This window comes from Penaeus vannamei, unplaced genomic scaffold, assembly GCF_042767895.1.
Source record: "Penaeus vannamei isolate JL-2024 unplaced genomic scaffold, ASM4276789v1 unanchor4537, whole genome shotgun sequence".
NCBI lineage: Eukaryota > Metazoa > Arthropoda > Malacostraca > Decapoda > Penaeidae > Penaeus > Penaeus vannamei.
Window position 1 is genome coordinate 1 of NW_027217517.1, and position 12808 is coordinate 12808.

The 12808-nt window shown below is 35.9% G+C and overlaps 1 non-coding gene across 1 annotated transcript; it reads left to right on the forward strand.

Annotated features, from left to right (window-relative positions):
• The first annotated feature begins 809 nt into the window (after window positions 1-809).
• LOC113810148 (uncharacterized) lies at window positions 810-10918 on the forward strand. The gene is made up of 3 exons (XR_011398480.1): window positions 810-893; window positions 10147-10303; window positions 10742-10918. It is a non-coding gene; the product is annotated as an uncharacterized protein (transcript).
• The last annotated feature ends 1890 nt before the right edge of the window (window positions 10919-12808 follow it).

Genomic DNA, 12808 nt, shown 5'->3' on the forward strand with positions numbered 1-12808 from the left:
ATTAACAGCTTTTATCAAAATACATTTTTCTTCCTAGATATCTTACAAAGGGAAAAAGAAATTTCAAATAATAAATCACATTTGTTGAATGGACTTTTGCAACATTAAATAATAAAAGCATATACAATTGCAACACAAATCTGGGTTTTGTCACACATTCAAACTGCATTTTATTGGTTACATATTTTGAACACCTAATTCAATAAAAAAAAACACATTGAAGAACAATAATAAAGCACACGAGGAACTGAGCGAGTCCCCCCCAAAAAGATCCCTTTTCTAACGGCCACAGGTGAACAAAACAAAATCATGCAAGAAAAAAAATGTCAGTTTTCAGTACCTTGTTGACGGCAATGCAGCACGAACTACTTCCAGTAAATACCGAAAAAACTACATTTCTTTCCCTCCTGACAAGTTTTTCAGAAGAGCATGTGGGGGATTTTTGACCCCGGTCACTTTGGAATCCCCATCCCTGGGAGATGAGTCCGGTTTAGTCAATCAGATCAGACGAGAAAGCTGCTTTTGATTGGTAAAGGGGTATACTTTCGGGATGTTGGTTTGTTCGGTTTCCTGTAGACCAATCGGATTATAGATTATGAAAGTACTACGTTCTGATTGGCTAAATATCCTCTGTTCAATAGGGGGGGCCAGATTTTGTTTAATTTTAATTTTTTTCTTCATGAATAAGAAAAATATTTTTTTCAAAAGCATAGAATTCCTCATCAAATAAAATCAACACAAAAAAAACCAAACTAGGGGATTATTTTGCACGAGTAAAGAAAATGATAAAAAAGAACCATCGCGCGGGCGGGGGGGGGAGGTGGGGGGAATTTTGTTTTTCCTTCTGAGATTTTATTCGTGTGGAGCGGACACGTTTCGGCCCCCCTTTAAATGTGAGAAATTTTTATCTGTGGCCTAAAGAAACTTGGCATATGAAGAAAAATAGGTTGTAATTTTTTTTTGTTAGTGTCTATACCATAACTTGGGGGTTAAAAATAATGAAAGGCAAATATGTTTCAATGTCAACATAAACATGGGGGGTGAAAGGTTTGTTTGCTGTATTTAGGATTTTGAGGTTTTTTCTTCAAGGGAAAATTTCTGGCCCAGTTGTTTTAATTTGTCCAGTATGCTGAAGCTGGCGGGTGTTTTCTAGTAAAGTGGGATGGAATGGGAAAATTTTTTTTTTGGGTATTTGAATATTTTAAAATCGGCAAATGATTTTTAAATTTTAAAAAATCTGGGGTTTTATGCAGCACACTTGATTCTTTTGGCCATGAGGACAATTTAAAGGGAATTTTCTATATACCTCTGATATCGACGATTTTGGTATCGTTGGATTCCTCTATCTATACAATGCAAATATATAGTTTTTATTTTGAAACCCCGTTGCGACAAACTTGGCCCCGGGGGGGCCATAAAAATTCCAAGGAAAACGGGGTGAATAACACTAAAAATATAACCCACAGTGAAAATAACCATGGTTATTCACATGATTTCCTTTGGGGCCCCCTGTCCCCCTGGAGGGGTCCGCCCCCAAACCCCTCCAAGGAAACAAAACTCGGCGTGGGTTTGGGGTTGTTATAAGTGTTATTAAACCCCTGCTTTTTCCCTTTGGGAACCAACCAATAATACCCGTGAAGAAAATAACCATGGTTATTCACATGTTTTCCATTGCGGGGCGCGCCCCCCTCGACCCCTGGGGGGGGTGTCCCAAACCCCTGCCAAGGAAATGAAACCCGGGGGGGTTTGGGGTTATGTTATAAGTGTTATTAAACCCCCGATTTTTTGGAACCTTCTTTGCCCTCCCCTGCTATGGGGCCAATTTGTCCTAAGGGGGGGTTTTCCCAAAAAAAAACTATATTTTGCAATGTGGACAGAGGGAATCCAACGATACCAAAATCGTTGATATGGGAGAGGCGTAGGAAGTAAAAAATTTCCCCAGTTTAAATTTATTGTAGAGGAATTAATGATTCTCTCCCCAATCCCGAGAGATTGGGGGGGGAAGTTAAGAAATCCGTCCTTATCGGAGGTTGAAAATTTGTTGGGGCTCCCCCCCCAGTAAAAAAAAAAAATTTAAAACCCCTAATTCTTGAAAGATACGTTGTATTTTTTAATTTTTGGGTTTATCGGTGCATAACTTTTAAAGATGGCAGATATATCCGAGTTTCATTTGCTGATTTTTAGCCATTTTTGGGGAGTTTTTTTTTTTTTTTTGGTTCTAAGCCTTTTTTTCCCCATAATTTCCCTGATATACTTCATGCCCTCCCTACTAACGGGACTAACAAATTAAGATTGTCGACGGAAGTGGTACTTAGATCCCCCAAAAACATTTAAAAAGAAACATCAAGAATCGTTGAAATCAGTGGTTTATGCAGATAAATACCCAAAAATTAGTTAAAAGTAAGCCCCTACCCTGTTATGCATATTGCCCCCCCAAAAAAGGCAAAAAACTAACACCCCCAAAAAAAATGCTTAAAATTGGCTAATGAAACTTTACGATTTGGGTCCCCATCTTTCAAATTCTATGGGCAGATGCCCCAAAGGAATATAAAAAAACTCTCGAGAATTCCCCCCGGCCCCAAACCCCCTAAATGTTTAATCAATAAACCAATTTAATATATAAAACAAGTTAAGGAGTTTGGCATCCCCTTTTGGGGCATTGTCGGGGGGAAAGGGAAAACCCTGGGATTTTCCCCCGGGTATGTACGGCAAGATAGAGCTGCATTCACCCCGAAAATATTGGGGGGACCGTCCCTGAGAGGGGGGGGGGAAGGGGGGTTAAATTGAGTTAGAAAGGATAGTGTAGGTACAGGGTTTAAAGGAAACACCAAACGAGTTTTAAAGCCCCTGCTATGGCCTTGTTTTGCAGCCAGCGTGCGGGGTCCCTCAGCACCCCGAAGGTCGTGCTAATGAGCGCCCAGGTACACCTATGTGGACTTTTTCTTGCGGCAATCGTGCATAAGGCATTTAATTTGACATTGCGATGGGTATGAGTTGTTTAATGTTCAAAGAACACTTTTTTACCAATAACCCGGAAAAAAATTTTATACTTTTATTTTTGACAATTTTGTGAAATATATCTTTAAAAAAAAGGGATATTTTTTCCTTTACCACGAAATATACTTTGATGAGACTCCCTGGTAATATGTATTAGTTTCGGGGAATATATACGTATATCAATTTCACAATAATTTTAAAATGGCCTTATAAGGAAGGATTGAAATATTTCCCTTACATTTCCCCAACGGGCGGTACACACACAGGGGGGCCCAAATTTAATTGATTTTAAATTGGTAGTTACCGGAAAGACCAATTCAATACGAATGTTACCAAAAAGTCAGATTTTTAAACTTTTTGGGTGTATAAAGGAGAAAGATTATTTCATGTTGAAGATGATAGTACTCAAAATAATACCTGCTCTGAAATAAAAACTATATGGGAAATTTTTAGCTCGGTTGTATGCATGTCTTTGTCTATGTTTAAAAGCTATCGCATCCGTTTTGTGAGTTCCCCATAAAAAAGAATGTTTAGACGTTACCGTAAGTCTTAGGCACCATAAATTGGCAAATATCCCACAACACCTAAAGGGGTCTGCATGATTTTATGCATTCTTAGTAAAGATAATGGGTGCAAATTTGGTAATCATAAACTATACACTTGTTCTCCTTTGCAATCTGTTAATATTGACAATTATCAAAAAATGGTATGAGAGGGATAACTAATAATTTTATTATTTAGATATGAAAGTCAATGTAGGCCTACTAAATTTATGATGATTAATCTTTTTTAAATTTATGTGCGTCTTCATGTACATATGATCCTCTAAAATTATAAACACCCATGACCATCCCCCCCCCTGTGTGAGGCATGGGAAATATTCAACGACTTTCGTAAGTTCTCAAATTCAATGTACTAAATTCATATGCTTTTAAATTTCAAAATGAACCACCATGTTGTATTCATGCCAGGACTTTATGATTAGAATGATTTTGTACTAATGTTGACATCCACAGTTCCCCATTTCTTCAAAATAAAATAAATAATAATAAATAAAAAAAAAAAATAATGGAAAAAAATGTTTTATCTGGTTTAGATTAGTTGTAAAATGCATTTATTAAGCTTTTCACACGAAAATATCAACTTTTATGAACAACGAAAAAAAAAAAATTACATACCTTTACAGAACAGCATTCCTATTGAACATGAAAATTCCTATTGACTTGGTAATCATTGCATTGCAAAGTACACTAAATAAGCATCCATTTTTTTTATATATAATATCATTAGATTCAGAGAAAAATAACAGAGATAACGAACTTTGGCAAGGGGCCAAATACAAAACGCCGTAGCTCCGTCATTTTTTTATGAATCTTTGGTACATCCCAACTCACGTAATTTTCATGCGATCCAAATGCAGTTTGTTGCTTTCACTAGAGCCTCGGCGCCCCAAGGCATGTAAAAGGCCGATTTTTGAATTTTTGCCTTAATCAAAATAAAATATTTTAATGCTGAAAAAAATCAAAAATAGTTTCTATGTCAGTGCCCCGCTAAAAAAAAAAAAGGAAATTCAAAATTCGGCCTTTTACATGGCTATAGGCTAGAGTTGATCTAACACTAGTATTTTGGGGGAATATTCTGTAAAGAGCTGTGATAGTTGGGATGTCCCAAAAGGGCATAAAAAAAAAAAAAAAAAAAATATTGTTCGATTTTTTGGGGGTTTTCCCCCCCCCGAGGGGGGAGAAAAGGTTAAAATTTATATATATAACGGAGGAAATTCTATACTCTATAACATGAAAAAAGAATCAAGGGTTATCTCAAACCCAAAATTTTTTTTATGTATAGAGTGGGGAAAATGGCCATTTCCAGGGAGGGTTCCCTTTTAACCAAAACACCCTTATATCAGGAAACGTAAACTTTCATTACTTTTTTGTGCCGTCGGGATTGCTTCCTTTTTAATCACCTTTTTTATCATTTGGAGCCCTTGATGGGCCCAAAAAATAAAATTAGATGGTTACTAAAGTCGGTAGAGGTTGAAGACCGCGACTGTGTAGAAAGGGAAAAAGGACACCGCCATCTTATAGAGCGGAAGAAATAGAGTAGGATATAAGTAATTTTAAAATGCACCGGAAAAAAGGGAAAAAGGGTTAGCCTTTCCCCCGCAGGGACTGTCCAAATCGATCTTCTGGGGCAGTCGTTTTTTTGTCTCCATTTTCTATAAACTTTGTTTTCTATACGTGTCTAGCTTTCTGTTTTCCATTTTCTATACCTGCATTTTCTATAAAGTCAATTTTCTTTTCATTACTTTAAAACCAACGTGGAAGCATTACCGATTACTAATATTTTGATCCATTATATAATACTATTTCTACTAACATTTCCTCTTTCCTTTTTTATGCTTATACTTTCAATATTGTTTTTTGTAATGTATATATTTTATGATTTAAAATTTTGTTATCTAATTAGATTCACTGTTAACAATGTAACAATGTTACTGCCTCTTTACCTTTTTGCCTCCCATGTGGGAAAAAAATGTTATTACATGAACATTTTCCCTAAGCTTTTGACGGTAAGGACCTAGCAGTTTTTGTGTGCGGGGGACATGTGGTAAGTTAAAGTTTTTGTTTCAATGTTTGTTTTATATTTATAGGTGTTTTAAAAGAAAATTTAAAAAAAATAGTGTACTTTTATCATAGTGGATAAATAGTGTTTTCAACCATATTTTTACGGTAGGTTCTAAAATTGTGAGGAATATACCGTGCATGCCCTCTATCGGTAGCCCTTAAATGCCCCAAATGCAAGAATGGATTTTATAATATATTTCATGTAGATGCGACCCCCCCCACATTTCTCCCCGGTTTTTTCCCTTTTAAATGAGCGCACGCTGTGTGACACCTGGCAGCATGACCCGAAAATGTGACTCAATGCACTCATTTCTATATGAACTTATAGATAAATAGCAAAATATGCAAATGATGTAAAAAACATTAGGTAAAAGACTTTAAAGGCGTAAAGGGAACAGCAGACACATAATTAGCCAAATTAGTTTTTACAAGCAGTAGTAACACCGGTAGTTTGGCAACAAAAAAAGGTTTAAGGGCCAGTGTTTTTCTTGGGAAAGGAAAAAGTGAGAATTAGAATTTGTAAGGCAGCACGTGTTACATTTTTTGTCATTTAGCGGTGACTATGAGATGCTAACTTCAACTATGTTCTATCCACTATTTTTCCCTTTGAGATGGCTGTGTCCCTTTGTATATCTACACACATTGGTGTCTTTAACCTCTACCAGGATAATGGGAAAGATGAGCCCTGCCCTTTTGGGGGGGGGGAATTTAAAGGGGGGGAGGGGGGCATATTGATAAATAAAAAAATAAATAGATAAATTAATAAAAAATAATAATAATTTTCTTGATTTTTGGATATTTTATGTATTTTGCTATTCTGCACTTTTTTTACCAAATTTATGGGGGTTCCCCCATGGGGGGAAGTCCCCCTAATCCCCCCCTATGTGTTTCCCAGTTATTCCTTGTCAGAGAATTATGAATTGTCATGAAAAAAATTGTGAATGAACAAATGAATTCTAAGAGATCATTGAATAGTTTTTAAATTGCATATTTTCCCCAAAAAAAAAAATTTTTTGTTGAAGCCCCAACGACTCAAAAATTCCAAAATGGGGGGTCCCCCCCCTCCCAAAGGGGGGGTGGCCCTTTGCATAGCCTTTTTCCAAAGGGGGAGGTGGGGAGAAATACCATTTAAACATCTAAAAAAAAAATTTAAATTTATATGAAAACGAGCCAAAATTTGTCATGGCAACAATAGAAAGGCCCGATAATAATAATAATAAAAAGCAAATTTTGCCCAAAAATTTAAAACACCGCTCTAGTAAAAAAGCGATTTTTGCAATGAGTACAAACCTGATATTCGATACAAAATTTTAAACAAATATAAATTATGCTAACAAAAAAACGAACACAATATAAAATTTAAATTACCCTTCCGCTTTTTCGCACGATGTCAAATTTTTTTTTAAATTATTAAACAATATATCTCATCCGTTACTCTACAGACGAGATGGGCCGTGGAGGAACAAAAAAATCTTTTTTTCTCCGGGGGCATATTTAATATTTTTCAAAGTACCCAAGTGAAATTGCATCTAACTTTTCAAATTATATTTTGGGGGGGGTTTGTTGCATTTGGGGCATTTAAGGGCTACCAATGAGGGCATCGACCGAAATTCCTCCACAAATTGCCGACCTCTGTAAAAAAATGTTATACAAAAAATTTCAAAGGAAATGTCATTTTTTATTGTTTTCCATTTTCAAAAATTTGTATGAAAGTATCAAATTTTTTTAAAACCCCCTATAATGATCTCTGCGCATTTTCACAGGGTTTCCAAAGATTTATCGGGAAACAACTGCACGAAAAAAAAAAATCAAAAAGCAAACAAAAAAAAAGTTGTATATTTGAAGTTCATTTTTATTTTTTTTTATGGATTTTTACCCATTTCATTACTGTAGAAACTATCATATCTTTTAAAAACTTTTTTGGGTAAAGATATGGGTAGAGGGTTTAAGATGGCGGCCGTATATAGAGGAAAAAGGACACTGCCATATTATAGTGGAAAAATAGAAGTAATCTAAAAATGCAGAGGCAATTTTTAATGGGGGGGGGAGCTACGCAACACGACAGCCTAAGTCCAATGAGCCTTCCACAGCCAGAGTTCTTTGTCTGGGTGATTTACAGAGATGACCGAGTAGATAGAAAAACACCGCCATCTTATAGAGTGGGATGGAACATATTTTGGTGGCGCCCCGAGATTTTTGAAAATATTTTTAAAAATACTCGAAAAATTAAAAAAATCTTGTGTAACTCGTAGGCTTTGGCAATCCAAAGACGTAATTTTTTACAAATATAAGACAAAAGGAGTAATGACTGAATATGCACTACTTTCAACCAACATGGAAGCATTGCCCTTACTAATATTTTAATCCATTATTTTCATTTCTACTAACATTTCTTTTTTTCCTTTTTTTGCTTATGCATTTCAAGTATTGTTCTTTTTTAAAGTAATTTTTATGATTTTAAACCCTTATATAACGTAGTTCATTTAAAACATTACTGCCTCTTTTCCTTAATTCCCCCCATTTAAAAACAATGTTCATTACAAATTTTAGTAATCTTGAGGATGGGAAATGCAATTTTTGGGCAATTGGGTATGTAATTTAAAAATATTTTTTCAGTGTTTTATTTATTTTTATTTGTTTTGAAAATTTAAAAAATTGTGTATCTTTTATCATAGTGGATAAAGGGTTTTTCAAAAATATTTTTTATGGTGGGTACTGGGAATTGTGGGGGTATGCTGGTCGCATGACCTCATATATGTAGCCCTTAAATGCCCCAAATGCAACAACAGCTGACAATTTTTAATATATATTCATGAGGGCGACAAAACCCCCAAAATGATAATAGAAAAGTTAGATCAATTTCACTTCCCCGGGACTTTGCCAAGCATTTTAAAAATGTGTCCCGGGGGGAATAAAAAATTTAATTGTTCCTCCCCGCATCTCGTCTGTAAATGACGGTAGAGTGTAGATCGTTTAATAATTTAAAAAAAATTGACATGTGGAAAAAGCAGAGGGTGGGTTAATTTGATATTCTGTGTTCGTTTTTTTTTTTAATGGTAACATTTTTATTTGGAAAAAATTTGTATAACAGATATCAGGTTTGTACGCATTCGAGTTACTTGTTTCTTTAGGGTGTTTCATTTATCCTCAGACAAAGTTTGTATTTTATTATATGGCCTTTCTATTGTTGCCTGACTAAATTTGGCTGGGAAAAATGTTGTGCATTGCAGTAATGTGTTTATTGGTCATTTTTTTCTTCAAAAGGTAAACAGGCGCAGGCTGTTTTTTCCCCTCTACTTCCTCATAAAATTGCAGTGTCCATCTCCCTCTTTTGTGTGTTGGTGTCTTAACTTGTACTAACCAGCCTAATATATCAGTTTGAGTTGCCGTGACTAGGTGTGCCCAAGGGGGAAAGGTTGATGGGGGGTCTGCCCCAACACCCCTGGGACACATTTTCTTCCTCGGGATGTATGACAAGATAATAATCCAAATACCTTTTAAAACCACAAATGACAAACCTTAGTTGCTTCTTTGTACCCTCTGGTTCTTTTATTTTTAAACAAAGTATTTGGAGCCCCGATGGGGCAGATATTCAACTGGGATGGTTACTTAAATCTAAATATTCTTTGTTGAATGTATAAGTCTTAAAATAACCCCGAATCAGTACAACACTGAAAACACCACATTTCTACCTTAAAAAGAGTGGGTTGGGGTGTCAACCTGTGTCTGGCGAAAGAAAGAGTGAAACACTAATGAATGATTCTAAACAGGGGTATAGATAAATTTTAAAATAAAAAATGAAGTATAATAACACTAATAAAAGACTTTAAAGCATAAATGTGTAACAGCAGACACTGATAATTTTATCTTTTTGACAAGGGTATAACACACAAACTAGTTTTAACATTGCAGTAATGAGTTAGCGCAGCGTTTATTATTCCTGGCAAGGTAAACAAGTTTCAGGACTTTAATTTGCGTGGCGCCCACACTTATATTTTTCGCATTTAGCGGTGACTATAAGGCTGCTGCAGCTTAAACTATTTCTTCCCACTCTATTTCTTTCACACAGTCCCCTCATTATTCTATGGAATTTTGAGATGGGTTTGCCAATTTTTCCCAAGTATCATGGTAACCCTGTCATAATGTTATACTGAACAGTCTATATTTCCACAAAATAACCTATTTTAAAGGGGTTTCCCCAAAACGAAATTTGTTAATTATGATTGGTTTTTGAATTTTTGTTATAAAACTTGTCCATGATTTAAATTCCAAGTGCCATATCATTTGGAAGTTATTAAGAAATTATATATAGGTTTTGTAAAAATTTAAATTAAAAAAAAACTCTATAGCAATACCTAAATCTTGTGCCATTGTATTTGAAATTTCCCCTTAGCAGAAAATTTGGGAATATGATACCTCATTCATCATGACAGTGTTAGTGAACCAAAGGACATTTGAAAGAAAATTTTTGTCCAGTGAAAGAATTTGGTACTGCTGTCTAATAATCGTAAATTTTAATTTCCAGAATGCTTTTTGCTGCTTACTGTCTTGCTGCCCTTTGGGGCAAAACTGCCTCAGCCAAGGGTATTGGAAGATCCGATCAGTAGGTGTTGATTTGAGTGATGAGGCCAAGAAAGTTGTATTGAACTTTAAGGAAGGACCTCAAAAATGTAATTGCCAAGGTGTGTACAGGAGTTATTTGCATCTTCAATATTTTAAACTGATTCATGTATTTCAGGTATTTTTTTAATCATTTTTTTTTTTTTAAAATTTTTAATTTTATTATTGAATTATTATTGATATTTAAAAATGTTATGACTATTATTGTTGTGGATATGATTATGGGGGGTTTTTTTATTTTATTGTTGTGAAAGTGACTATGGTTATTATTGTTGTAAAATTTTTTTTTAAAAAAACTATGGTTATTATTGTTGTGAATGACTGTGACTATGGTTATTATTTTTGGGAATGTGACTATGGCTATGGCTATTTTTGGTGTGGAGGGACTGAAACTATGGCTATGGCTATTATTTTTGGATGTGACTGTAACTATGGCTATGGCTATTATTATTGTGGATGTGACTGTGACTATTATTATAAAACCCTTGAAATGGTTTTAGGTATGGAGAAATTTGGATCCATGCCTGCTGGTGGGGTGGGGGGCCCCTGCCAGGTGGTGCTGCTCCTGCTGCAGAAACAGCTGAAGAAAGAAGCCAGAGAAGGTTGAAGAGCCAGAGGAAGAGTCGGGTGATGACATGGGTTGGGCTCTTTGATTAATAAAATACCTTCTTGAGAAATGTTTCCATTCTCCTTTGAGTGTATTTAAAAAAAAATTTTTTAGTTTGATATAAAGTCCATCAAATTTTTCCTGAAATTTTATTACCTAAGGATATAAACTGAGGCATCCCTTTGAGACTCCCTACCTTTGGGGCCCCAGCCCTTTACTCAATAATTTTGCATGGTCTTTTCTCCCCCATGCTCTTTTTTTAACATCCCTTTTTCCCCCTTTTACTATGGACTTCATAGATGTAAGAGCCATATGAAAGGAGGACTGTGCCAGTTTGGGCCTGAGGGGAAACCCTAGGCACTGTATTCCCCGTTTTTGTTGTCTAGCCCCCACCCCCCAAAGGGGACCCCGAGGGGTGGACTGTTTTTTTCCTCAACAGGCAAGGCTTCCCATGGCCAGTAAATGAAAAAGTAACTTCTTAGGGGCAATGGGTTGCCCCTACATCAAATAGCCCCAATTCAAACTCCCGGCCCTGACCCCCAGGCTCTCCTTTTACCACGACTGTGAAGCTGCAATAATCCCCCCTCAATGCCTACTAGTACATTATCCACCCCCAAATCGGACTAATCTCCTCCTCTCTCAACTTCATTACCTCTACCCCCAAAACCCTTCTTCATCAATCAACCCATCCTCCCTAGGTACTCCTTATAGCCTTATTCTGTTCTGTAATACTCCCCCTCTTCCATGCCCCATCCTTCTACCCCCCCCAACTCTACAAATACCTTAATAGCTGTTTTTTTTGATGATTTTGATGACTCACCTTTTTTTTGGGGCCCCCCCATTGCCTGTGGTCGTTTTTTTTTTTTTGAAATCCCCCAAACATTTTTTTGAATTGTCAAAAAAAACAATTCTAAAAAAAAAAAAAAATTAAAAATGCAGCGGGGGGGGGGGCTCTCTCAGCCTTCAAAAAACTATGACATTCAATTTTATTTGATTTTTTCACAGAACTACCCCATAGCTACAACTTGTTCGAAGGGTTTGGATTTCAACTTCAAAAAAAAAATGAAAAGGGAACTTAAGAAAAAAGAGGAAAAAATTTTTTTACGCTGACCACTTTTACAAGTACAGGAAAAATTTGGAAAACTCTCAACAAGTTGTAGATCTTTTTTTTTTCTACAAAATGAGCCACATGTTAATTTTGGGCATAAAATTGCCGTGAGGTTTGCCCGAGCCACATGAAAAAATTGCAAATCCTTTTGGCAGAATGTAATAGTTATTCCGAATTTTTAAAAAGCGATAGTTCTATGGGGTTAAAAGCCAATTTTCACACCAGACCCCTAAAGACGAAAAAAATTAAAGGCGATGTGAAACATGTATATAGGGAAATGAACACAGATTATTTTTGTTACCCCCACCCTTTTTTTTTTTTAAATTTTACTTTCCCTTTTTTTTTTGTTTATTGTTTATTACATCCACCTTTTTTATATCTTCCTATATTGCTATATGACCTTAAATGTCTGCCCTTTATTTTAACCATTAACCATTTCCCCCGTTTAAAAGGCCAGTAATGCAATCCCCTTTCCCTTTCCAGCAGCATTAACTTTTTTCATCAAATAGCCTATCTGAATTTATTTTGATGGTTTTTCCACCCTCCCCCTTTTACCACGGCCCCATCACTGATGCTGATACCCCTTCGGGCTCCGGACAACTCTAACCTTCTAAACACCCCCCCGGTTATCACTCAACCCCCAATGGTTAAGGTTAAAGTAAATGGCTAGCATCTAAAGGGCATATAGCTCTTTGGAAGGTTTTGTAAAGGGGATGTCAGGTATAGTTGCTTGTGTCAACTATCTAGAGTAGTGTTGAAAGGTTTATGATGAGGGAAAAGGTTATGGTGGTTTAGGTAAGGGGGTTAGATAAGTGAAGGATATTTATGCTCTGAGGAAGGAGAAAGTTGTGC